We start from the raw sequence: 25,101 nt of genomic DNA on the forward strand, positions 1-25,101 counted from the left end.
ATTCAGATGCCCCACTTGAGGCTTTGCCCGGCCCTCAAGCATCTAACAGTTGGTTCCTTAAGATCCTAAAAACCTCTCTGCTATTCTCCACAGCTGTGACTGGTAAACCCTGCGTTCCGTAGCTGTTTTCCTCAACAGGAGGAAAATGCAAAGGATTCTGGCACGCTCGTGATCGTGGAAATCAAACATGGGCCTGTTCCACCTTAAAGGGCCTAGGCATGCTTGGTGTTTGGGTCTCACAGAGTTTGGGCACCACCATATTTGGAGCGTGCCTACTTTGGGGCGGGAACCTCCCTGGGAGTGATTAGGTCAGCGCTGGGGGAGGTGACCTTGTTTGGTTTCTGGCACCCGAGAACAGTGGTGCAGTGTTTCTGCTGCCCCCGTTTGCCTAATTGGCCCAGACGCTCCACCAGCGCCAAGCTGCCCAGGAGCTCCTCGCTGGCCACCCCCGCGGCCCGCGGCCCGGCAGAGGCGGGAAAGCAGCGCGCCTGCGCCGTGGGAACCGGGGCCGGAGGCGAAAAGCGGGGAGCGGAGGGGGGCCGCTGGAGCCGAGTAGCGTACAGAGCGGCGTGTGACGCGGGGACGCCGCGCGCTCCCAACGTCGCCCCGGTTTGACGCACACGGCACCAAACTGTGAGTTTCAGGGGTTATTTGGTCGGGTTAGCTGGGGCCCGAGTGGGTTTCGGGCCTCTGGGCTGTGGCGGCGGCGAGACTGAGGGTGGCGGAAGAACTTGGGGGACCCGGCCTCCGGCGCTCGGGCCCGGGGAGCTACGCCCTAGGCTGGGTCCCAACCATCCAAAAGGACGCATTTTGCCGCACAGGCTAAGATGGCGGCGGCGGCCGAGGAGGCGGAGTTGGTGCTACACAAGGAGCCCGGGCCCTGGGTTCGGGGAGGCGGCGGCCGCGGCGGCCGCGGGGGGCCGCGGAGCCTGAGGTGAGCGGCGGCCGCCGCCGCGGGGCGGGACTCGACGGGAGGCGGGGGTGGGGGGGCTTTTCCGCCGCGGCGTCGGAGGATCCGGTAGCGGACACAAAGGGGCTGAGCTGGGCGCTAGACTTGGGGGTTTTGTTTAGTCACATGAAGCCGAGCAGCCAGTGAGCGGTAGGGGGAAGGGGCCGAGATCAGGCGGCTTGGGGAGCCTGGCGGTCGCCATTGCAATGCACTGGGTAACGGGGCGGTCCCAGAGCAGTCACCAGCCCCTCTTCCAGGCTGCTCGGTCCTGGCCAGAAGCGCCGGCTCTGGCAGTACTGTACACACCCCTCCCCTGATTTGGGACTGGACCCCATAGCCCTCCCCTCCCCCCCTCCCCGTTCTGCAAGATCTCGTGCCGCTAGGTGCCCGGGAAGTAACAGCAAGAGGTAAATCGTTCGAAGTGTTGGGTTGCCAGGGGCTTGGTGGGTGTCCAGCTAAAGCTTTTTGCCTCTCCAGGTCTGATTCCCTGGCCTTTGTGTCCCTGGGAGCTTACTCTCTGCCAGAGGAGAGCAGGTGTGCTCCACTCCTCCCGTGAACCTGAAGATGAGTTGCCCCCGACCCTTCTCAGTGATTGGAGACTTAGGTGGTGGAGCTAAAGGTTTCTTGTTACCAGACTTCCGCAGACGACTCTCGTGTTGGGATCCATCCATGGTTTAGCAACATAGGTGGAAAAGTTTTTCTCGAACTGTTGAAGTAATTTTTACGTAAATAGAGTTGTTACAAAACTTTTCTGTTTAGACTTGAGATTTTGTATGATCATTTTGCTCAACCCGGGGATCAACACGGTTAGAGGCTTGAAATGATGGTCCTGTGTTGTATACAAGTTGATAATTTCAACGGAAATACCAAAACACCATCCGCCTGTTTGGGCCAGTCCTGACTAAGGCCAAGCCTTTTGCATCTGGATGATAGATTAGATTTGCCTTAATCGTGAATTCCCTCCCTGCAGTAAGTTTACTGTACTTACATTCTTTTGGTCCCACAAGAAGAAAGCATTTCAAAAAATAGACAAGTTCCACAAGGAAAGGAAGCCTGCTATTTTACCTTCAGTGCCATGTGTAAGTATCCAGGGAACTTGATGGCAGCAACCATGTAGGCTGGGTAAGAAAAACTAGTTTTATATTGAGGTTATAAGTTAGCTAACGAATCATTTTAATGGGTGAAACATGAAGATTTGACTAGTATTAATGCAGTGGTAGGTATACCTGCCACTGGTAAAATCGAGGTGATTTGAGTTCTTGGATTTCTAGCAATTTAAAGTTATACCGCACTAATGTCGTAATATTGGTATTGACTGATAGCAAAGCACAAAATTTTGAAACAGCTAATGTTTTCTTTTTGCCATTAACAACAAAATTACTTGAAGGGATATTTAAACACATTGGGAGCACTAACTTTGTTTGGATCTCTGTTCAAATTGAAATTTGAACTTTTCACCATTACTTAAAAGTCATTTTCCTTGTTTATTTTTTTAGATATATAGCTTCTCTTTTTAAGTTAGTTTTTCCCAATAGAGCACTATCTTCTTTTAGTAAATGGGAGATGCATTAATATTAGCAGTGTATTCCTTGATCAGTTTTACAGTGGACGAAATCTCAAAGAGCAACTGCCCTTACCTGCCTTTCATTAATAATCAATTATTACTAGTGATTATTATTAGTGGCATAATAGAAAATTTTCTTTCAGCTTCTGCCTCATTGCTGTTTTCACTTGTCATACTGCAACCACTTAACCAATAATGGCTAAAAAATGAAACAAAGGAGTGTTGCTGAGAATCCTTGTTAATTAAATACAATTACATTAGCAAGAACTCCTGTGACAGTAAGTTAACTGTTTAATGCTAGTGTGTGTGACCTAATTTTTAAAGTGATTTACAGTGAAACAAATTCAGATGCGAAATATAGAAATTTCAGAGCATTGTCGTTTTTGAATTTTGAAATTTTCCAAAAGCTTTCTTGGCCCAGACGTTTTAAAAATTCAAAAACAACAGCAACCAGGTATTGGATAAACTGCTTGGAAGTTTGAAATAACTGCCTTGATGGCTTGTTGAGTTGCATGAGAAGTGAGATAAATGCTGCAAACAATGGTGCAAGTGCCTTTCGTTTTGCAGTGCTGTTTTGGTTAGGTAAACGAACACACCACTCAGGTGGCTCCTGTTTAAAACAGCTGTCTAAGATTTAGTACTCCTACTGAGTGGTAGATCTGTAATGTCCCTTAGACATGCAACAAGCAGGAAGGTCATGAATGGTGGTGTCCTACAGTGATGTTCAACTTCTTTGGATATAAGATTTAGCAAAAATGGCTACATTGTTTCAAGGTTGTAACGCTTTCATGGGTCAATTAAAGGTGCTTTTACCTTATTGACTTTTCTAAAGAGTTGAGAAACTCATAATTCTTAACACTTTGTGAGTGGATTGAATTATTTTGGTTTTGTGTTAACTAGGGTTACTCTCAGATTATTTGTAATGATAAAATCTGTCTCCTATAGAGCTAAACATTTTCCAGACTTAATTCGTCATTCAGGTTACAAGAGGGAGAGATTTGGTTGCATTGAGACTGGTAATAGGTAAAAGGAGGGGAAAAGAAAGTCTCAAGGAGAGTCACAAGATGATGGAGGGTATCTCCAATTTATAGAAAGTTCAGATTTACTTTCATCCCCAAAACACTGTCAGTGTTTAGAATTATTTGCTAAAGAATGTGATGCTGGAAGGAAAAGAGTGTATCTTATTCTTGGGAGAATGTTTTTCTCGGGACTGCTTTTCAGTCAGATCTTCAGGCAGTTTGCAGGAAATGCAGAAATTGGTATGTTGAATTAACCAGCCCTAATCTTGAACACTAATTTTAGAAATCTTTTTTTTAAGTTAACAAATATTTTTAAAGTTGTAGTCTTCTGAAATAAAACAAAAATAAGGATGGGTGCTGTAATACTTTGGATAGATACTCAAAAGATTTGGTGTTTTCATTAATTTCTTTGCTTTAGAAAAGACGTCTGTTTTGTACATGGAGAATCTATAAATGTTGAATATTATTAGTTTGTAGCATTAACTGGAACAGTGCTAGAAGTGAGGTATTGAATTCAGGTTTATTTAGAGGGAAATAGCTGCTCTTAATATTGCAAGCCATTTACACCTATGAGTTTTCAGAGAATTGAGTTATGGAACTGAATCTAGCACTAGCTCACCCTGCTGGTTGGCCAAAGTATTTCTCCTCTTCCTTCTCAAAAGAAATAGGACAGGAGACCCAGAGAAAGGTAGAGTCCCCTTGGAAAAGATGTTCCCCTCCCCAAGGCCTTGGTTGCTCCGCTGTTTGTTTCTCAGTTGTTGCCTAAGTTGAATTGTGGAGGTACTATCCTTCTTGAAGTTAACTGAGAACTCCTATGTGAGTAATGGAGAGTTGGTATGCTTCCCTACTCTTAAGTCCAAGGTAAACCCTTTGTCAATCAGAGATTATCAAGAACAAAAAGTCCTGTAGGATAACTTTCGAGGAGGAGAAACATGAGAATTTTCAAGAAGAAGAGGAGGGTCCTGCCAAAGCAGAAGCAGCAGCATTTCATGCTTTTCTTGCATGGGGGAAAGTGAGACTGAACTGAGGCTAACTTTTTGAAGAGATTTCCTTTTTATTATCCCTTCCTGCTTCTGCTGTCTGCAAGCTGTAGCCTTACTATTTCACTTGGGATTCTTTGAAAGTATGCTCCTTGAGACTTGTAGCATTGAAGTTGATTAAAGATTATTTGTACAGATTTTATAAACATAAATGTTTATATTTCATGAGCCACACAGTTGATTGTAATTAAAAATGTCCAATGAAGTGTTAGGATTAAAGTATTTTACATATTAATAATCTAATATTTTAAAATGATTAATCTTTTAATCCTTTTGTCTATAGTGTTTATTATTTACTTGCTTTTATCAGCTTCTTGAGGAAGATGTTAAATATAACTAGTACTTCAGATCATCATTTTTAGTGACAGTGATTCACACCTTTCTGTTGACTGGTGTGTGCCAATGGATAAAATGTGTGGCAAAATTGAAATTAATTGCCTTTTGCTTACTACCGACTTAATATTTTACACACGCACACACACACACTCACAATATGTATCAGGGAACTTCAAAAAGTTTATAGAAAAATGTTTATTTGTGCAAAAAATTTTGAAACCCATGCATACTTGTATACACATACACACATACAGAATCACATTTGCATTTGTAATTATGTGTGTGTTAAGAAGCAAGACGGGGTGATGTTTAAAGTGTAGGCCTTAAAGCAAAATTAGTAGAGTTCAATTTTAGCCGCGTGATCACTAGGTAAATAGGTTGATGGTAATACCATCTTCATAGAGGTGTAAGGTTTATGTTATGTAATTCATATAAAGATCTTAGCATTCACTGTGTGCCAGAAAGCTAAGAAATTGACAGCTTTTAGAATAATAATAGTTACTATTATTGTTTAACAATAATTTTGACAGTAATTTGAAATTTTTATAATTTAGAATTGTATACTTCCACTAAGGTACCTTTTAAAGCCATATATATAAAGACAGTGTTATAAAGAAAGTGAGAGACAGGCATCAAAATGTGCCTTCTCCGGTTCTATTAGCAAAACCTGAAACCAGGTTACATTTTAGAAATGTGTTCCCTTTCTTGCTGTGCTTATGAACTGATGCAGTTGGGAGTGAGTGCATTTTAGTGAGGTTACTTTCCAGCCAATGTGTGCTTTTTGTCTTTGTTACTTCTTCATTTTCTTTACTCCTTTAATAAACTTCTGACCCTAATGGTGACCTTAAGTAGAGGTAAAGCGGTGAGTGGCTGAGTATATTTGTATGTAATATGCATTTGAACTGTAGATGCGAGTGAGGAGTGGTTGGCACAGTAGCTAGATGGAAAAGGGGAATGTGATCTTTTCATTGCTTAGTGTTAGGGCATTTCCCCCAAACATTTCCCTCTGTTTTCCTCTCCACACTTTGTTTTGTATATGTGTATGCTAATTTAGTGTTAAAGTTACCATTTCCTCTTTCTACCACCTACTTCACCCACGAGAAACACACATTTTAAGCTTTATAACAAAGTTGTAGAGGGCAGCTTGTTCTTCAATTTGTGAGATTTTTCTCTGGATTTTAAACTTTACATTATAAAAGCATTTTTTGCCTACCCCTTTTCAAGTGATATCTTACTTCCCACATTGTTTATTCATACATATAAAGACTCTTTGTCTTGGCTCCTGCACAATGATGTTAGCCAAAATGGAGGCTGTTCTTTTCTTTACTGAGTGTCTGAAATGAAAAAAAATCAAGCTTAATCAGAATTAATACTCTCTGGGATTAGGATTACTCAGGTTTAATCATGCTGTCTATCCTTTCTGCTGGGACATTTAACTCCAGATTGCATATAAACAAAATGTAGACAATTTAGACCCTTCTGAAAACAACTTACGTTTTTACATTTTGAAAATACAGCAATATTAATTGGACACTTAAATGCTATTTAGTTACTATCATTGATTTCTAATAATGTTTAATTTGTAAAAGACTAGCTTAAGGGGCTGGCGCGCCGTTGCTCACTTGGTTAATCCTCTACCTGCATCCCATATAGGTGCCGGGTTCTAGTCCCTGTTGCTCCTCTTCCAGTCCAGCTCTCTGCTGTGGCCTGGGAGGGCAGTGGAGGATGGCCCAGGTCCTCGGCCCCTGCACCCACATGGGAGACCAGGAGGAAGCGCCTGGCTCCTGGCTTCGGATCCACGCAGTGCTGGCCGAGGCAGCCATTTTGGGGAGTGAATCAACAGAAGAAAGACCTTTCTTTCTATCTCTCTCTCACTTTCTATAACTCTACTGTCAAATAAAGACTAGTTTAATATTGAACTCTTATACTCATTGGGAGGATGACATGTGTATATATATACACACACATATATATACATTTTTAATATTTATTTATTTGAAAGTCAGAGTTACATAGAGATGTTCACTCCTCAGATGACTGCAATGGTCAGCACTGGATCAGGCCGAAGCCAAGAGCTTCATCTGTTACCATGTGGGTGGAAGGGGCCCAAAGACTTGGGCCATCTTCTGCTGCTTTTCCCAGGCCATCAGGGAACTGAATCAGAAGTGGAGCAGCCAGGACACTAACTGGCACCCATAAGGGATGCTGGCACTGCAGGCAGCAGCTTAACCCACTGTGCCAGCTCCCAAGATGACATATATTAAAAGATAATTTGTGGGACATAGTGACTAGTTAGTATTGTATATTTGAAAATTTCTTAGGATATATTTTAGGTGTTGTTACAAAAAAGTATGAGGCAGTGTCTATGTTAATCATCTTGATTTAATTGTTCTACAATGTATGCATATTTCAAAATATGTATACCATAGATGTACATAGTTTTTATTTGTCATTTTAATAACTGAGTAAAAGAATAAAAAGGATAATTTGTGGGACATTTATAAATAGACATTATAGGTCAGCACTGACCAAAGAAATATGTTGACCCATAAATGCGATTAAAACTTTTTATAGCCACGTTACAGAAAAGGAAGTGAAATATCATTTAGCCCAGTATGTCCAAAATACTATCATTCCATAATATAAATGATTGTGATATTTTGCATTTTTTTCCTCCAATATTAAATCTTCAAAATACAGTGGTATTGTGTACTTACATTACCTCTCAATTTGGACTAAGCAGACTTTAGGTGCTCAGTAGCTACTAGCCATATGTGGTTACTGTATTGGACAGTGCAGTTACAAATTTTAAGTTCTGTAGGGGTATTTAGAAAGGATACAGCAGAAATTGAACTGAACCTTAAAGAATGGCCAAGAAGAGGATATTCCTATTAAGAAGTGATGGGAGGGGCTGATGTTGTGGTGTGGAGGTAAAGGTGCCGCCAGCATCCCATATGGGTGCTGGTTCAAGACCTGGCTGCTGTACTTCCAATCCAACTGCCTACTAATGTGCCTGGGAAAGTAGTGGAAGATGGCCCGAGTCCTTGGGCCCTGCACCCGTGTGGAAGACCTGAAAGAAGCTTCTGGCTTCAGATCAGACCAGCTCTTGCCATTGTGGCCATTTGGGGAGTGAACCAGTGGGTGGAAGATGCTCTCTTTCTCTCCCTCTCTCTCTCTCTAACTCTGTCTTTCAAGTAAATAAAGAGATACTAAAAAAAGAAAAGTGATGGGAATTCAAAGAGATACGGGGGCCACTGCTGTTTAGGCTTAAGCTGCTGCTTGCGATGCTTGCATCATATCAGAATGCTAGTTCTAGTCCCAGCTTCTCCTCTTCCCCTTCAGCTCCCTGCTAATGAACCTGGAAGCCTGCAGAAGATGGCCCCTATGTTTGGGCTGCTGCCACCCACATGGAAGACCCACATGGAGCTACTGGCTTTGGACTGGCCCAGTCCCCGCCATTGGGAACATTTGGGGAGTGAACCAGCAGATGGATGATAGAGATCTCTCTCTCTCTTTCTCTCCTCCTTTCCCTCAACACTGACTTTCAAATTAAAAAAAAAAAAAATACAATTTGAAACTAGATAATAGAGTAGCTTAAATCCAATTTAGGAAATTTGATTTGTTTTGGGTGAGTGGGTAGATTGTATATTGGAAGGTGCCTCATCCATGAGTACTTGATGGTTGAATTAACAACACAGAATAAGAAAAATCCTAGAAGAAACTTAGTAAACGAAGCCTTTTGGATCTTCTAAGGGGAAAGACTTCTGGTTAGGGAATATTGGTATTCTGTGATTAGTAATATGATGGAGATTGATCAAAATGAGAATTGGGAAAAGGGTTTGGCCATTATTGGTGACTTGTTTTTAACTATTTCATTTAAGTATAAGAGATATACACTGAAGTATACAAATCTTATGAGTATAATTCAGGGAATTTATATAGATATAGATATAGATATAGATATAGATAGATAGATAGACAGACTCAGGTAGCTTCTACCTAGATCTTGGTAGAGGGAGGACATTTTCTGCACTGAAAAAAGTGCCGTGTGCTTCTATTCACCTCACAGAAATAATCACTATGTGATCTCTGTTACCATAAATTAGTTTTGCTTGTTTTAAAACTTGGTTATGGCACATTTGTCCTCCTTTAGAAGGGTATTGACAGTTAATGTTTGAATCTGTTTCCCTCTTTTTTGTCCTTGTTTGGCATTGTGTAAGTTTGGAGGCAAATGAGATGGCAGTTGGTACCATGGCCTTTCTCTCTTTCTCCACTGTGGTCTATGCCAAGCTTAGAGGTATTTTTCTGTTGGCATTAATGCTAACCCGTTAGAGGTTAGCTTTATGTCTTGCAGATTTGCTTAGAATGTAGAGATTTGAGTTGCCTCCACTGATAGTGTAGCTGTCTGGTTAGATTTCATTACAGTATTCTGTAGGCATATAGCCAAGAAGTAGGTGGAAGAGGTCTTAGATTGCCTCCTTATATAGATGCCTTTTGGAGCCTCTCTAACTGTAGCTTCAAGGTCTTACGTAAGTTAGCTTTGAGGCTTCTGGTTGCTTAATAAGATATTTGGTTTTTTTCTTATTGTGGATGTAGAGGTGGGAATAAATTGTTGTACTTGTGTTTACAGGTAAGTACCTCTCAAATAGAAGGATTTTGACATTTGTGTACAAGTAACTAGAATATTACCTTATGGACAATTGCACAAAAGTTTGAATGATTAAAATCCAGATAGAGGAAACTGTTGACTGAGAACCAAAATGAAATAAAATTGTTGATTATTATTGTTACTTCTAGTGCTTGAATCAGTGTTTTTCCAAATGGAATTAATAGTTGGAGCATTAGTGTTCATCAGTATTGAGCAGTGAAAGCCTTATAGTATATGACTTGTAATAAAGCTGTAAAAAGTACATGATAATGAAAATATTTTTTAAAAAGATTTTATTTATTTGAAAGAGTTACAGAGAGAGGTCTTCCATACGCTGATTCACTCCCCAAATGGCCACAACTGCTGGAGCTGGGCCAGTCCGAAGCCAGGAGCTTCTTCTGGGTCTCCCACATGGTTGCAGGGGCTCAAGCACTTGGATGGTTTTATGCTGCTGTCTTAGGCACATTAGCAGGGAGCTGGATTGGAAGTGGAGCAGCCAGGACTCCAACCAGCGCCCCTATGAAATGCTGGCTGGCTCTGCAGGCTGGGGCATTAACCTGCTGTGCCACAAAAATACTACTTTTCAATCTAGAATGTGTACATAGTTTTGAAGAATGGATATATTTTGTAAATTATGCAGAAATGTAATGTTTGTTGAATGTACTCTTGGTCTAAGAATTTTAATAATTGTCTTGAAGAAATAATAAAACTTCATCTTTCAACTTTATTTTTTTTGAAAGGCAGAGTTACAGAGAGGCAGAGGCAGAGGTCTTCCATCCGCTGGTTCACTTCCCAAATGACTGCAATGTCTGGAGCTGGGCCTATCTGAAGTGAGGAGCCAGGAGCTTCTTCCGTGTCTCCCATGTGAGTGCAGGGGCACAAGGATTTGAGCCATCCTCTACTGCTGCCTCAGGCCATAGCGGAGAGTTGGATTGGAAGTGGAACAGCCGGGACCCAAATCAATGCCCATCTGGGATGCCGGCACTGCCAGTGGCAGCTTTACCTGCTGTGCCATGTGCTGGACCTTTCAACTTTTCTAAATACAGGTTTTGTGAAGTATAAAAGGCTAAAATACTCATTTGGAAATTTTAGAAAAGTGTGCCTTAGAACAGTGAAGAGTGGGGCCAGTGCCGTGGTATAGTGGGGAAAGCCACTACCTGCAGTGCCAGTGACCCATATAGGCTCTGGTTCTAGTCCCAACTGCTCCTCTTTTGATCCAGCTTTCTGCTATGGCCTGGGTAAGCAGTAGAGGATGGCCCAAGTCCTTGGGCCCCTGCACCTGCGTGGGAGACCCAGAAGAAGCTCCTGGCTCCTGGCTTTGGATTGGCCCAGATCCAGCCTTTGTGGCTATCTGGGAAGTGAATCAGTGAATGTAAGACCTCTCTCTCTCTCTCTCTCTGCCTCTCTCTAACTTTGCCTTCAAATAAATGAATTTTTTAAAAATAGTGAATATTAATCAAAACACTTTTAGATAGAAATAATATATTTAGTGTTCGATAGCATAGTGGGGGGAATATAGTTCAGTTATGTATTATGTATATGTAAAGAACTGGAAGAGAAGCTGCTAGGATGTAAACAGACAAGAAAAATCAGGCAATTAGGAAATTTATTTATCAGTTTAAACTGTATACATGTGTTGAAATATTTCATGGCATACCCATAAAAAGTGTACAAGGATTACATTAATAAGAAAATTCAAGGTGTGGGCATTTGCCTTGGATTTAAGAAGGCCTCATCTTATAGTATGTAGGTTAGATTTCCTGCTCTGGTTCCTGATTCTAGGTTCCCGCCATTGCAGATCCTTGGAAGCAGCATGTGATGGCTCAAGTTTTTATGTCCCTGCTGCTCAAATGGGAGACCTGGCTTGAATCCATGAACTTCTTGAAGTGCCCCTTGTATGGATTGGTGGGAAATGAAGAGAATATCAAAGAGTTAGAAAAGGATGTTGAAAAGCACAGATATGGGAATCATGGCATATACACACATTTTTTCTTGGTTAAAGTAGTGTCTATTTTAAATGTAATGAAAAATAATCTTGATTGTAGCATGAGCTGGAAGAATCTATGGAAGTTTGGATTAGAAATTAGATTGCTGAACAGAATTTCATCAAGAAGTATGTAAGAGGTTCACAGTCAGATATTACAGATATTGAAGTGAGGAAGGCTAGGTAGAGGTTATTATCTTGGTGGATAGGGATGGGCATATTGGGTGAGGGTGGAGAGTTTAAAATAAATTGCGTAAGCTTGTGGCTCCTAAGTATTTTGTAGTGCAGAGTTAGAATAAACTAATTTTATCATTTTATAGTACTCAAATTTACTTGAAGAAAGAATTTGCATGTAAATTATTAACAGTAATTGAGATAACTACCCTTTTCAATAAACATGTGATCAGCCTTTTTTCTGATATATTTGGTTTGAAAACATAAGTAACACCTTGCAAGAAAGTTTTGCTGTAGTGAAGTTTTCCTAATTGCTGGTACTTGCAAGTAAAAAATATTTGAAATGAATGGTAAGGAGAACTTGGAATGGTAATGTTAATTTTTGAGTTATTGAAGTACATTTTTGCCATGACTTTAGAGATAGTCTGATTGATAAAGGAGCTGGTGGGAAAACAAGAGGTAATAGAAATTAATAATTTAGTCTACCAGTGTCAATATTTGTTTTTAAATAGGTATTTGTTTTCAAAGATAGTCACATTTAGATCACTCTGGTTTTTAGGCACAAAATCCTTGAAATGTAGTTCCTTGTGGAAAATAGTGTTTTTTGATGTTTAAGATTTTAAGATGTTTGTCTCTATTGGTGATTTTAAGATACCTAAATTGGCCGGAGCCGTGGCTCAATAGGCTAATCCTCTGCCTGTGGCACCGGCACACCGGGTTCTAGTCCCAGTCGGGGCGCCGGATTCTGTCCCGGTTGCCCCTCTTCCAGGCCAGCTCTCTGCTGTGGCCAGGGAGTGCAGTGGAGGATGGCCCAGGTCCTTGGGCCCTGCACCCCATGGGAGACCAGGAGGAGCACCTGGCTCCTAGCTTTGGATCAGCTTGATGCGCCAGCCGCAGCGCGGCGGCCGTTGGAGGGTGAACCAATGGCAAAGGAAGACCTTTCTCTCTGTCTCTTTCTCTCACTGTCCACTCTGCCCGTCAAAAAAACAAAACAAAACAAAAAAACCGAAATTGAGTGTGATTATGTTTCATAAAGATCATTTGTAGAACTGGAAAAATTACAGAAGTAATAGACACATTTTGCTGCTTATTTTAAAAGAGGCAATAGAAATTTGGGAGTTAATGGAATCTTAAAGTTTTAAAAATAGTATACTAATTATAACAAATTGGTATCCTAATTATTCTCACAGGTAATATAGGCTTGACTTCAGTTAGTAAAGCATTAATATTGATGCTTCTGGGGACATGGTAAAATAAAGAGGCATATCAGACTCTGTCCAAGTTACCATTTGGGACAAATCCACCTAAAGCAAAAGAGAATGGGGTGCCCCTTGTTGTCATTGGGAACTCTGAGATCTCATTTCACAGACATTTGAGATTTCAGCATAGATAATGTGAGAATGGGTCACAGCAGACTTATGTACTGTTTCCTGATTATCCTGATGACTAGTGGTGTAGGAATAAGGAATTTTTTTTTTTTTTTTGAGATTTGTTTATTTGAGAGGTAGAGTTACAGACAGTGAGAGGGAGAGAGAGAAAAGTTCCATCTGCTGGTTCACTCCACAAATGGCCATAATGGCCAGAGCTGAGCCCCATCCAAAGCCAGGAGCCAGGAGCTTCTTCCAGGTCTCCCATGCCAGTGCAGGGGCCCAAGCACTTGGACCATCTTCTACTGCTTTCCTAGGCCAGAGCTGGATCAGAAAAGGAGCAGCCGGAACTTGAACCAGTGCCCATATGGGATGTTGGTGCCACAGTTGGAAAATTAATCTATTGCACTGCGTGGGCCCCAGGAAGTTTTCCTGTAAGCTCTGCACTCAATCTCTTTAAGTAGAATCCCCTGTTCAGACCTCTCTGTGGATCCAGAGTTCTTGGATATATATCCACTATCACCTGTTTACTTTGCTTTGGGTCTCTGTAAGCTGAAAAACATTGCATAATCTCTAACATGCAAGAGGAGAGAGAGCAATTTGAAAAAAGAGGGGAGTAGGTAACCAAACTATTGTCAGTGCATTGATGCTACTGAAACTGCTCATAAAAGGAAGAAGTGGAGGAGATCCTTAGTGGTTGTAACTTTTCAGAAGTCTTAGTCTAGACAGTGTCCAAAAGTAGCCATTATGTTAACAGTGATACAGATGGATATAGTGATACAAATGACACTCACAGTGGTGCAGTTCCTATAGTGGAATATTGTTTACCTCACTTTCTCCTGGTTTTCATCTATTTTTCCAAGTCTGATTCCTTAACTTTCCTGTATACACTCTTTTTTTTTTGGACAGGCAGAGTGGACAGTGAGAGAGAGAGAGAGAGAGAAAGGTCTTCCTTTGCCGTTGGTTCACCCTCCAATGGCCGCCATGGCTGGCACGCTGCGGCTGGCGCTCCGCACTGATCCGAAGCCAGGAGCCAGGTGCTTCTCTTGGTCTCCCGTGGGGTGCAGGGCCCAAGCGCTTGGGCCATCCTCCACTGCACTCCCTGGCCACAGCAGAGAGCTGGCCTGGAAGAGGGGCAACCAGGACAGAATCCGGCGCCCTGACCGGGACTAGAACCCGGTGTGCCGGCGCAGCAAGGTGGAGGATTAGCCTAGTGAGCCGCGGCGCCGGCCCTGTATACACTCTTTAACCAGCTTTCTAATTTAATCTAAATTGATTTCTTCCCCCATCCCCCCATGTCCTTCATCCCCTTAAAGGATTGATTTCAAATTTGTGCTGTTTTTATAGGACTTATTTAAACAGAATGATACAAATATTGAAAATAAGATGGTAAGAATTAAAATTTGCAAGTTAAAAAAATGAGATGATAAGGTAATTGTAGGCCATGATCATTAAATGAAAAAGGAATTTTGTAATTAACAAAAAGTTAGATCTGCTAAACAATATCAGATTTGAATTTTGTGTCATAAAGAAACTCAAATAACAATGAGACATGCAGGGACCTGTCCTGTGGGTTAACGCCCTGGCCTGAAGCGCCTGCCGGCATCCCATATGGGTGCCAGTTTGAGACCTGGCTGCTCCACTTCTGATCCAGTTCTCAGCTATGGCCTGGGAAAACAGTAGAAGATGGCCCAAGGCTGGCGCCGCAGCTCACTAGGCTAATCCTCCGCCTTGTGGCGCTGGCACACCGGGTTCTAGTCCCGGTTGGGGCAATGGATTCTGTCCCAGTTGCCCCTCTTCCAGGCCAGCTCTCTGCTGTGGCCTGGGAGTGCAGTGGAGGTTGGCCCAAGTGCTTGGGCCCTGCACCCCATGGGAGACCAGGAGAAGCACCTGGCTCCTGGCTTCGGATCAGCGCGGTGCGCCAGCCGCAGTGTGCTGGCTGCGGTGGCCACTGGAGGGTGAACCAACGACAAAGGAAGACCTTTCTCTCTCTCTCTGTTCACTCTCTCTCTCTCACTGTCCACTCTGCCTGTCAAAAAAAAAAAAAAAAAGCCAAGTCCTTGGGCCCCTGCACCCATGTGGGGAACCCGGAGGAAGCTCTTGGCTCCTGGCTTCTGATCGGCGCAACTACTGCCGTTGCGGCCAATTAGGGAGTGAACCATCAGATGGAAGACTGCTCTCTCCCTCCTCCCTCCTCCCTCTCCGAGTAACTCTGACTTTCAAATAAATAAATTTTAAAAAAAGAAAAAAACAATGAGACATGCAATAGAATTTCTTTAGAGAATCTGATAATATGAGTCTGCTTAGGAGATTTTCATTCACCTCACAATTTTTTAAATTAGATAAACATAAATTAAGGCTATAGAGATTTTGAATAACAGTATGTTTTATTTAAAAAGGCATGTCAAACTTTGTTCCTAAAAGAGAATATATAATGCTTTTCAAATTCCTGTATTTTTTTTTAATTTTTTTTTTATTTGAGATGGAGAGTTATAGACAGACAGAGCGGTCTTCCATTCGCTGGTTCACTCCCCAGATGGCCACTATGGCCAGAATTGGGCCATTCCGAAGCTAGGAGCCAGGAGCTTCTTCTGGGGTCTCCCTTTTTGGTGCAGGGGCCCAACTACTTGAGCCATCTTCTGCTTTCCCAGGCCATTAGTTGGGAGCTGAATCAGAAGTAGAGAAGTCAGGACTTGAACTGTTGCCCATATGGGCTGCCAGTGCTGCAGGTGGAGGCTTAACCTTTTATGCCTGACCTGTGGTTTTCTTTTTTTTTTAAAGTTGTGTATTAGGCTTTAAAAAGAACTTGAGATTTTTTTTTTTTTTTGACAGGCAGAGTGGACAGTGAGAGAGAGAGACAGAGAGAAAGGTCTTCCTTTGCCGTTGGTTCACCCTCCAATGGCCGCCATGGCTGGCACGCTGCGGTCGGCGCTCCGCACTGATCCGATGGCAGGAGCCAGGAGCCAGGTGCTTTTCCTGGTCTCCCATGGGGTGCAGGGCCCAAGCACTTGGGCCATCCTCCACTGCACTCCCTGGCCACAGCAGAGAGCTGGCCTGGAAGAGGGGCAGCCGGGACAGAATCCGGCGCCCAGACCGGGACTAGAACCCTGTGTGCTGCGGCACCGGCCAAAACTTGAGATTTTACATAAGGGGAATTATACAGGTCTTTTTTTTTTTTTTTTTTTTTTTAACTGTAGTGTAGTGTAATTAAAGCCAAACTGATAGTAACCACTTGGATGATTTTATGTGGAACTGGAGCCTAAGTTTTATATTATTTAAAAATGACAATAAGGAGATTACACATCTAAAGTGATGAGGTGAGTGTTCAGATAAACATGTTGGATTACAGAACCATTTACTTTGCTGTCAAGCCCCATTAGAATGATAGTAGAGATTCTTAAGGACACAGTAAACTGGAAGCTTGATTGCAAAAGTAAGACTTTGGGCTGGATGGTAATGTGATAACTATTTTATAGATCAGAGGAAGTCCTAGAATTGGTGCTACACTGCCCTAGAGTTCTTCAGGAACTGTGGCTGAAGGTGCTTTGGAAAGGATTGACTAAAAGTATGTGCAGCAAGTAGGCAACACTGTGGTGCCAGGAAAGGATCTGTTACCTTTCATTTATTTCTTCACTGACATTTACCTGGAAGTTCTGTATGCTTAAGAACACTAGGCACTGCTCAGGTTAAGGCATCATACCTAAAAATGGAGAATTGAGTAGAAATCTACATGTTGAACTGAGAATCGTCCCCATCCTCTTTTACGTTCCCTTGTTTTTGGAGTGCTGGCTGTGAGGCTCCTACCCAAAGATGGAATATTAATCCTGTTATAGCAAAGTGATGAGCTCAGGAAAGAAAGGTCACCTATTACTTCCAGGTAGAGATCCGCCAGGGAAATGGCCCCGCATGACTAACCTACAGTGGTGGCTACTTATTAACACACTTTCTAGGCAACTTTTAAGTGTCTCACTCTGAGAGATTAAGGATACCAACATTTGAGAATAACCTCAATATGAAATGGAAAGAAATAGAAGAAAACTTGTTATAACAAATTAATACCTTTGGAAAATTATATGTATTTATGGGGTACCATGTGATGTGTCATTACTTGTATATATTGTATAGCGTTTAGTCAGGGAAAATATATTAACCCTTTAAGCATGTATCATTTCTTTATGATGAAAACATTAAAAATCCTATGTTACCAGATTTTTTGGTAGAGAAGTGTACCACATATTTACATTATGTGGTCACCGAACTGTGCAGTAGAATACCAGAACTTCTTACTCCTAACTTAATCAACTTCTTCCTTCATCTCTTCCCAGCTTCCTGTAACCATCATTATATTTTTAACTTCTATGAGATTTTAGACTCCACAAATGAGTGAGATTGTATGATATTTTGTCTTTTCTGTTTGACTTATTCTGTTAACGTAATGATCTCCAGTTCCATCCATGTTGTTGGAGATGACAAGATTTGATCCTTTTTATGGCTGAGTAATATTCCATTATGTATATGTACCACATTTTCTTTATCCATTCTTTAGTCCAGTGGATGGACACATAGGTTGTTCTCGTTTCTTTGCTGTTGTGAATAGTGCTTAATAAACATGGGAGTACAGATGTCTTTTTGCCAGATGGATTTCATTTTTCTCCAATATGTCCCCATGAGTGGGACTGCTGAATTATATGGTAGATCTACTTTTGAGTTCTTTGAAGAATCTCCATACTCTTTTCCACAATAGCTGTACTAATAAACATTTCCACCAACAGTGTATTAGTGTTCCCTTTTCTCCACATCCTTGCCAACACTTGTTATCTTTTGTCTTTTTGACAATCTAATTGGAGTGAGATGGTGTCTCATTGTGCTCTTTTTTTTTTAAAAGATTTATTTTATTTACTTGAGAGCGTTACAGAGAGAGGTAGAGACAGAGAGAGAGGTCTTCCATCTGCTGGTTCACTCCCCAGATGGCTGCAACGGCCAGAGCTGTGCCAATCCGGAGCCAGGAGCCAGGAGCTTCCTCCGAGTCTCCCAAGTGGGTGCAGGGGCCCAAGGACTTGGGCCATCTTCTGCTGCTTTCCCAGGCTACAGCAGAGAGCTGGATTGGAAGAGGAGCAGCCTGGACTAGAACCGGCACCCCTGTGGGATACTGGTGCTTCAGGCCAGGGTGTTAGCCTGCTGCGCCACAGAGCTGGCCCCCTCATTGTGCTTTAGATTGGCATTTCCTTGATGCATAGTGGTGTTGAACATTTTTTCATGTTCCTGTTGACCATTGTATGTTTTCCTTTGAGAAATGTTTGCTGGAATTTTTAAATTAGTTATTTTGGGGGGGCTATTAAGGATTTTTGCATCTATGTTCATCAAGGATATTGGCCTGTAGCTTTCTTTTTTTTGGTGTGTCCTTGTCTGGTTTTAGTATCAAGGTAATGCTGGCTTCGTAGAATGAATCTGGAAAAATTCCTTTCCTCTTCTATTATTTGAAATAATTTAAGAAAGATTACTTCTTTAAATGTTTGGTAGAATTCAGCAGTGATATCATCTGGTCCTGGGCTTTTATTTGATGGGAGAGGTGTTTTTTTTTTTTTTTTTTTTTTTTTTTTTTTTTTTTTGGACAGGCAGAGTGGACAGTGAGAGACAGAGAGAAAGGTCTTCCTTTGCCATTGGTTCACCCTCCAATGGCCGCCGCGCTGCAGCCGGTGCACCGCTGATCCGAAGGCAGGAGCCAGGTGCTTCTCCTGGTCTCCCATGGGGTGCAAGGCCCAAGCACTTGGGTCATCCTCCACTGCACTCCTGAGCCACAGCAGAGAGCTGGCCTGGAAGAGGGGCAACTGGGACAGAATCCGGTGCCCCAACCAGAACTAGAACCTGGTGTGCTGGCTCCGCAAGGCAGAGGATTAGCCTAGTGAGCCGTGGCACCGGCCCGATGGGAGAGTTTTTGAAACGAAGTGTGTTAGAAAACACTGAAGAGCTCTTGGAAATTTAGAATATGGAATATTTAATAGACACTACAGAAATTTAGAGCACAAAACAATAGGAAAGTTGGAATTTAGAATATTAAATTCTTAAGATTGGAAGGTAAAATATCGCTAATAAAGCAAGATAAAAATAGAGAAGGGAATAAGGGGAAAAATAGGAAAATTAGAAGATCACACTTGCAGGTTTAACATATGAAAAAAATTACAAAACAGATGGAGGAAATATTTTAAGAATAATTGAACAACTAAATGAATTTCTAGGGAATGGGTGGTCATCTAGCCTAGCAGTCAAGCTGCTGGCATTCCATGTTGGAGGACCTTCCTTTCACTTTGTTTCATTCCTAGCTTCATCTCCTGACTCCAGCTTTCTAATGTGTACCCACAGTGCTGATGGCTCAAGTGATGGTATATTCCCACCTACTTGGGAGACCTGGGTTGTATCCACAGCTTCTGGCTTCAGACCTGGCCCATCCCCAGGGATCATGGGCATTCAAGGAATGAATCTGCCTCTCCTGTCTGTCTGTACTTCGCTCTCAAAGAAGTAATAAAGTTTCCACAATAAAAGGTCTTACATAGTGCTCAGTATAGTGATTTTAAAAAAGAATGTCAAGGGACATCATGGTGAAATTTCAGACACCAGAAATAAAAGGAATATTCTTACAAATTTCAGAAGTGGAACATATGAAAGGGATTAGGAATTGGTAGTATTAGAAAGTACTATTTTATTCCAATAATGGAATAATAGATTGGAAATAACTTTCCTCTAGAATTTTCAAACTCTTCAATTTATACTCTATCAAGCTGTCAAGTGTGGGAGGAGGCCAAAATTCTGAAGCATGTGAGGTTTACTTAGAATGTATTGTACCTTAGGAAGTTACTAAAAGGGTTCGCCAAAGTGGTAGGGTGAAACAAAATGAGGAGGGATCCATGGAATAGTAGGAAGAGAATTCTTAGGGTGATAGTTAAGGCAGTTCATAGCGTAGTGACTATGTGGACAATCTGAAGAGTGAGTAGTTCAGATTGGGACAGGAGGACTGAAGGATCTACATGGTATATCTTCAGGGGAAAAAACAGAGGGAATTTTTGTAACTTAATTCATGATGCATATTTGGCTATAGTTTTCTTGTCTTGTGTGACATATTTACCCCATAGAATGAATTGGAAAGTTTTTTCTCTCTAATTTTTTGGAAGAGCTTGAAAAAGAATGATGTCAATTCTAGACATTGGTTTAAATACAGTTTTTATCAGAGAAGCCATCATCTTGGACTTTGCTTTGTGGGAAGTTTTTTGTTTTTGTTTTTCAAGGTTCATTTATTTGAAAGAGTTAGATCCATCCACTGGTTTGCTCCCCACATGGCCGCAATGGCAGGGGCTGGGCCAGGCCAAAGCCAGGAGTTTCTTTCAGGTCTCTCATTTGTATGGCATGGTCCAGTGTACCTGGGCCATCTTCTGCTTTTCTTGGGTCATTAGCAGGGAGCTGGATCAGAAATGTAGCAGCTGGGGACATGAATCGATACCCAGTGGTATGCCAGCTTCTTAGGTGGTGACTTTAGTATGCCATGATGTCAGCCCTTGTAAGGAGTTTTTAAGTTACTAACTCAGTCTCTGTTTGTTGTAAGTCTGTTAGTATTTCTTATGTCTTCTTGAAATAGTTTTGGTAATTTTTAGTTTTCTAGGAAGTTTTCCATTTGATTTACATTAAGTAATTTATTGGCATACAGGTCATAGATTTCCCTTATAATCCTTTTTGTTTCTTATGTATTCTTTAGTTAGGACATCTTTTTCAATTCCGACTAGCAATTAAAAATCTTTTTAAAATCAGTTTAGCGGAAAGTGTGTCATATTTTATCTGTTCAAAGAACCTTTTTTTTTTTAAAGATTTATTTATTTGAAAGGCAGAGTTACAGAGAAGCAGAGGCAGGCAGGCAGGGAGAAAGACGGACAGACAGACAGAGACAGAAAGAGAGACAGAGAGACACCCTGAGACCGAGATCTTGAGATCATCCATATTCTCTGGTTCACTCCCCAGATGGCCGCAGTGGCTGGAGCTGCACTGACCTGAAGCCAGTAGCCAGGAGTTTCTTATGGGTCTCCCACGTGGGTGCTGGGACCCAAGGACTTGGGCCATCTACTACTGTTTTCCTAGGCCATAGCAGAGAGCTGAATCAGAAATGGAGCAGCCAGGACTTGAACTGGTGCCCAGACGGGATGCTGCAGGTGGTGGCTTTACCCCCCATGCCACAGCGCTGGCCCCTCAAAGAACTTGTGACTTCATGATTTTTGTCTGTTTCTCAATTATTTCTGTTGTAATCTTTATTTTCTTCCTTCTAATTTCTTTGATAGTTTCACTGTGTTTTAGGTGTTTAGGTGTGGTTCTCTAGTTTATTATGTTTGTTTTTCCATTGAATTGTTTTTTTTAGCTTCTCAAAAATCAGCTGACCAAACTCATACGTGGCAGTGATGCAGTCTAGAGGAGTTACAGGAATACTGTAAGATAGTCATCATGTTCTTAAATAGGTATTTGGATTTAAAATGAAAAATTAAGATACCACTATAAATGTATTATTTAGAAATAGGGGGCGATTCAGGGAAGTGTAGTTTGCTATTTTTCATAAAAAGCCTATTTTTAAAACATGCATTTGTATAACTATGATGACTTAAAAATAGGATATATTACAGAGTAAAATATGTGCCTTAGGGATAAATTCAGAACCTTAAATAGTTGAGTTTTGAAACATTTTTACTGTGAATAAAAAATAACAATACGTAGAAAAAATACCACTTAAGTATTAAAAAGTGAACAATTGCTTAATGGCCACCTACTCAAGATTATAGTATTGTCAGATCCCCCACATTGCTCTATTCTAAGCAAAACTTCTCCCACTTTCTAGCCTACCTTTTGTGGTAGTCATTTTTTTTGTATTGTTTACTACCTACTAACACATTTTAGACCTTTTTTTCTACAGCTCTGAAAATTTTATGTAAATGAGTCCTGGGCTCTTTTCCAGCATTATGCTTGTGAGATTTATCTTTGTTATTGGTTGTATCTGTAGTTCATTTATAATCATTGCTGTATAGCATATTATATGAATATCCCACAGTTTATTCATTTTGTGGTTGATGTTTTGTTCTCAGCTTTAGGTTTTTAAGAATAATACTGCTGTGGGTTGCTGTGCACTTGCTTCCTAGGGCAAACAGGTACACATTTATATTTAGTAATTAGTAGGGAGTTTAATTCCTTGGTTATAAGTTAAAGTTATGTTCAATTTCAGAGGATATTAAAAAAAGTTAGCAATATGTAATTTCATCAGCAAAGTTTTTATTCAAAGTTTTTATACTTTTATTATTGTCAGTCTTTAGATTTAACCCATTTGGAGGGTGTGTAGTGATATCTAATAAGTGGCTATATTTTGCATTTCTCTGACTCTAAATGTGATCAGGTACCTTTTTATTTGTTTTATGTCCAGGTTTATGTATTCGAAAAGAATAGGTATTCTGCAGTTTTGAGTGCTGTATTGTGACATAGTTTGGGCTGCTGAACAAAGTACCATAGACTGTGCCTTACAAACAACAGAAATTTATTCCTCACAGTTCTAGCGACTGGAAGTCTGGGATCTAGGTGCCAGCACAGTCAGGTTCTGATGAGACTCCTCTTCTAGATTGCAAACTGCCATCTTTTCATTATAATCCTCACTTGTGTGAGACAGCTTTTTGGGGTTCTTTATACAAGGGCACTAATCCCATTCATGAAGACTCCACTGTTTGAGCCTAATTACCTTGCAAAGATCCTTCCTTGTAATACCATCACATTAGGGTTTAGGATTTTTTTTTCTTTTCCTTTTCTTTTTTTCTTTTTTAAAGATTTATTTATTTGAGAGGCAGAGTTACAGACAGAGGGGGAGACAGAGAGGTCTTTCATCCACTGGTTCACTCCCCAAATGGCCTTAATGGCCAGAGCTGGGCTGGTCTGAAGCCCGGAGCCAGGAGCTTCTTCTGGGTCTCCCATGAGAGTTCAGGGGCCCAAGCACTTGGACCATTTTCTACTGCTTTCCAAGCTATCAGCAGGAAGCTGGATCAAAAGTGGACAGCTGGGACTCAAACTGGTGCTCATATGGATGCTGGCACCACAGGCTGAGGCCTAACCTACTATGACACAGCACTGGCCCCAGGGTTTAGGATTTCAATAAGAATTTGTGGAGGGATACAAACATTTAGTTTACTGCAGTCTGTTAAGTCAGTTTGCTAATCATGTTAGAAAGATTTAAAAATCTGTAGCCATTATGAGTTTGTCTTTAGAAGTTTTATGTTTCTGATAAGTTGAACCTTTTATCATTAATTGTTTCTTATTATTTTTGGTAATGCTTTTTGCTTTGAAATCTACCTTGATTGTTAATAACATAACTATACTAGCTACCTTCTTGAGTTTCCTTCCTCCCTCCCTATCTTCTTTCTTCTCTCCCTCCCTCTCTTTCCTCCCTTCCTTCCCTCTCTTGGTTTGGGGAGAGAGAGAGAGAATGAGCAAGCGCCAGCCAGTGCTCTCCCATTTGCCAGGTCATTCCCCAAATGGCCATAATATGGCAACAATAGCTGCAACTGGACTAAGCTGAAACTTGGAGCTGGGAACTCATTCCAGCTACCATGTGGGTGACAGTGACCCAACTTCTTAAGCAGTTGCATGCTGCCTCCCAGCAACTGCATCAGCAGGGAATTGAAATCAGGAGTGGAGCTGGGTCTCCAATTCAGGTACTCGGATATGGAACTTGGACATCTTTTGGGTATCTTAACCATTAGGCAAAATGCCTACCGCATACTAGCCTGTTTTAAAAAGTTATTTTTCTTTAAAGATTTTTATTTATTTATTTGAAAGAGGCTTAGAGAAAGGGAAAGATGAGAGATCTTCTGTCTACTGGTTCACTCCCCACATGGCCATAACAGCCAGGGCTGGGCCAAGCCAGAGCCAGGAGCTTCATCTAGGTCTACCATGTGGGTATCAGGGACCCAAACGCTTGGGCCCTCTTCTGCTGTTCTTCCCAGGCCATTAGTAGGGAGCTGGATTGGAAGTAGAGTAGCCGGGACGTGAACCAGTGTCCATATGGGATGCTGGCATCATAGGTGGTGGCTTTATCTGCTATGCCACAGTGCCAGCTCCACTCTAGCCTTGTTATGGTTAGTTTTTGTGGCTACTTCCCCTTCTCAATCTTCTGTTTTAAAGTTTTCTGTGTTTTAGGGCTATTTGAGATATCATTGTTTTTATTTTCAATTAAATCTTTTTTGTCTTTTCTCTTTTTAGCAGGCAGAGTTAGACAGAGAGAGAGAGACAGAGAAAGGTCTTCCTTCCGTTGGTTCACCCCCCAAATGGTTGCTATGGCCAGCGCACAGCGCCGATCCAAAGCCAGGAGCCAGGTGCTTCCTCCTTGTCTCCCATGCAGGTGCAGGGCCCAAAGATTTGGGCCATCCTCCACTGCCTTCCCGAGCCACAGCAGAGAGCTAGACTGGAGGAGGAGCAACCGGCACAGAATCCGGCGCCCCAACCGGAACTAGAACCCGGGGTACCTGCGCCGCAGGCGGAGGATTAGCCTAGTGAGCCGTGGCGCCGGCCTTTCTTTTGTCTTTTAATTATAACAAAGTTCATCTAGGTTTTATAAAATTATGATGTATTTATCCTGCTTTTTTCCTCACCTTTCTTGCAATCTTTTGTATTAAGTGTTTTTATTACCTCATCCCTCAGCTACCCTCCAAACTCTTGGTTTTATCTGCTGGCAATAAACCCAATTTTTGCTTATCTGCAAATATCTTTGTCACCATTTTTGAAGGATGATGTCACTGTAGAAAGATGATGTTCCACTGTCTCCACAAGTTATCTTACGATAAGCCAGCCATCAATTATATTGTCATTTCCCTTATGTAAGCAGTCAGTTTTCTCTGGCTGTTCTCAAGATGATCTTTTTGGATTTTTGCTGCTTGATTATTTTATAAATAAATAAATAGTTCTTTGTGTTTATTGTAGTTGAATTTTTTGCGATTTGTACTTTAATTTTTTAAAAC

The 25,101-nt window shown here is 41.5% G+C and overlaps 1 protein-coding gene across 28 annotated transcripts in view; it reads left to right on the forward strand.

Moving 5' to 3' along the window:
• Nucleotides 1-263: 263 nt before the first annotated feature.
• ZNF644 (zinc finger protein 644) overlaps nucleotides 264-25,101 on the forward strand; it is a 114,026-nt gene continuing 89,188 nt past the window's right edge. For 7 of the 28 annotated variants that reach the window (XM_070078081.1, XM_008264901.4, XM_070078073.1 and 4 more), the window contains exons 1-2: nucleotides 275-633; nucleotides 1,427-2,028. The gene's annotated coding sequence lies outside the window, so the exon portion shown is untranslated. Of the gene's footprint in view, nucleotides 935-1,115; nucleotides 1,357-1,426; nucleotides 2,029-2,656; nucleotides 2,792-25,101 lie in introns of those variants that run through there. The other 21 variants (XR_011390582.1, XM_008264899.4, XM_008264904.4 and 18 more) reach the window with 9 other exon arrangements.

Source organism: Oryctolagus cuniculus, chromosome 7 (assembly GCF_964237555.1).
Source record: "Oryctolagus cuniculus chromosome 7, mOryCun1.1, whole genome shotgun sequence".
In the NCBI taxonomy this organism is placed as follows: domain Eukaryota; kingdom Metazoa; phylum Chordata; class Mammalia; order Lagomorpha; family Leporidae; genus Oryctolagus; species Oryctolagus cuniculus.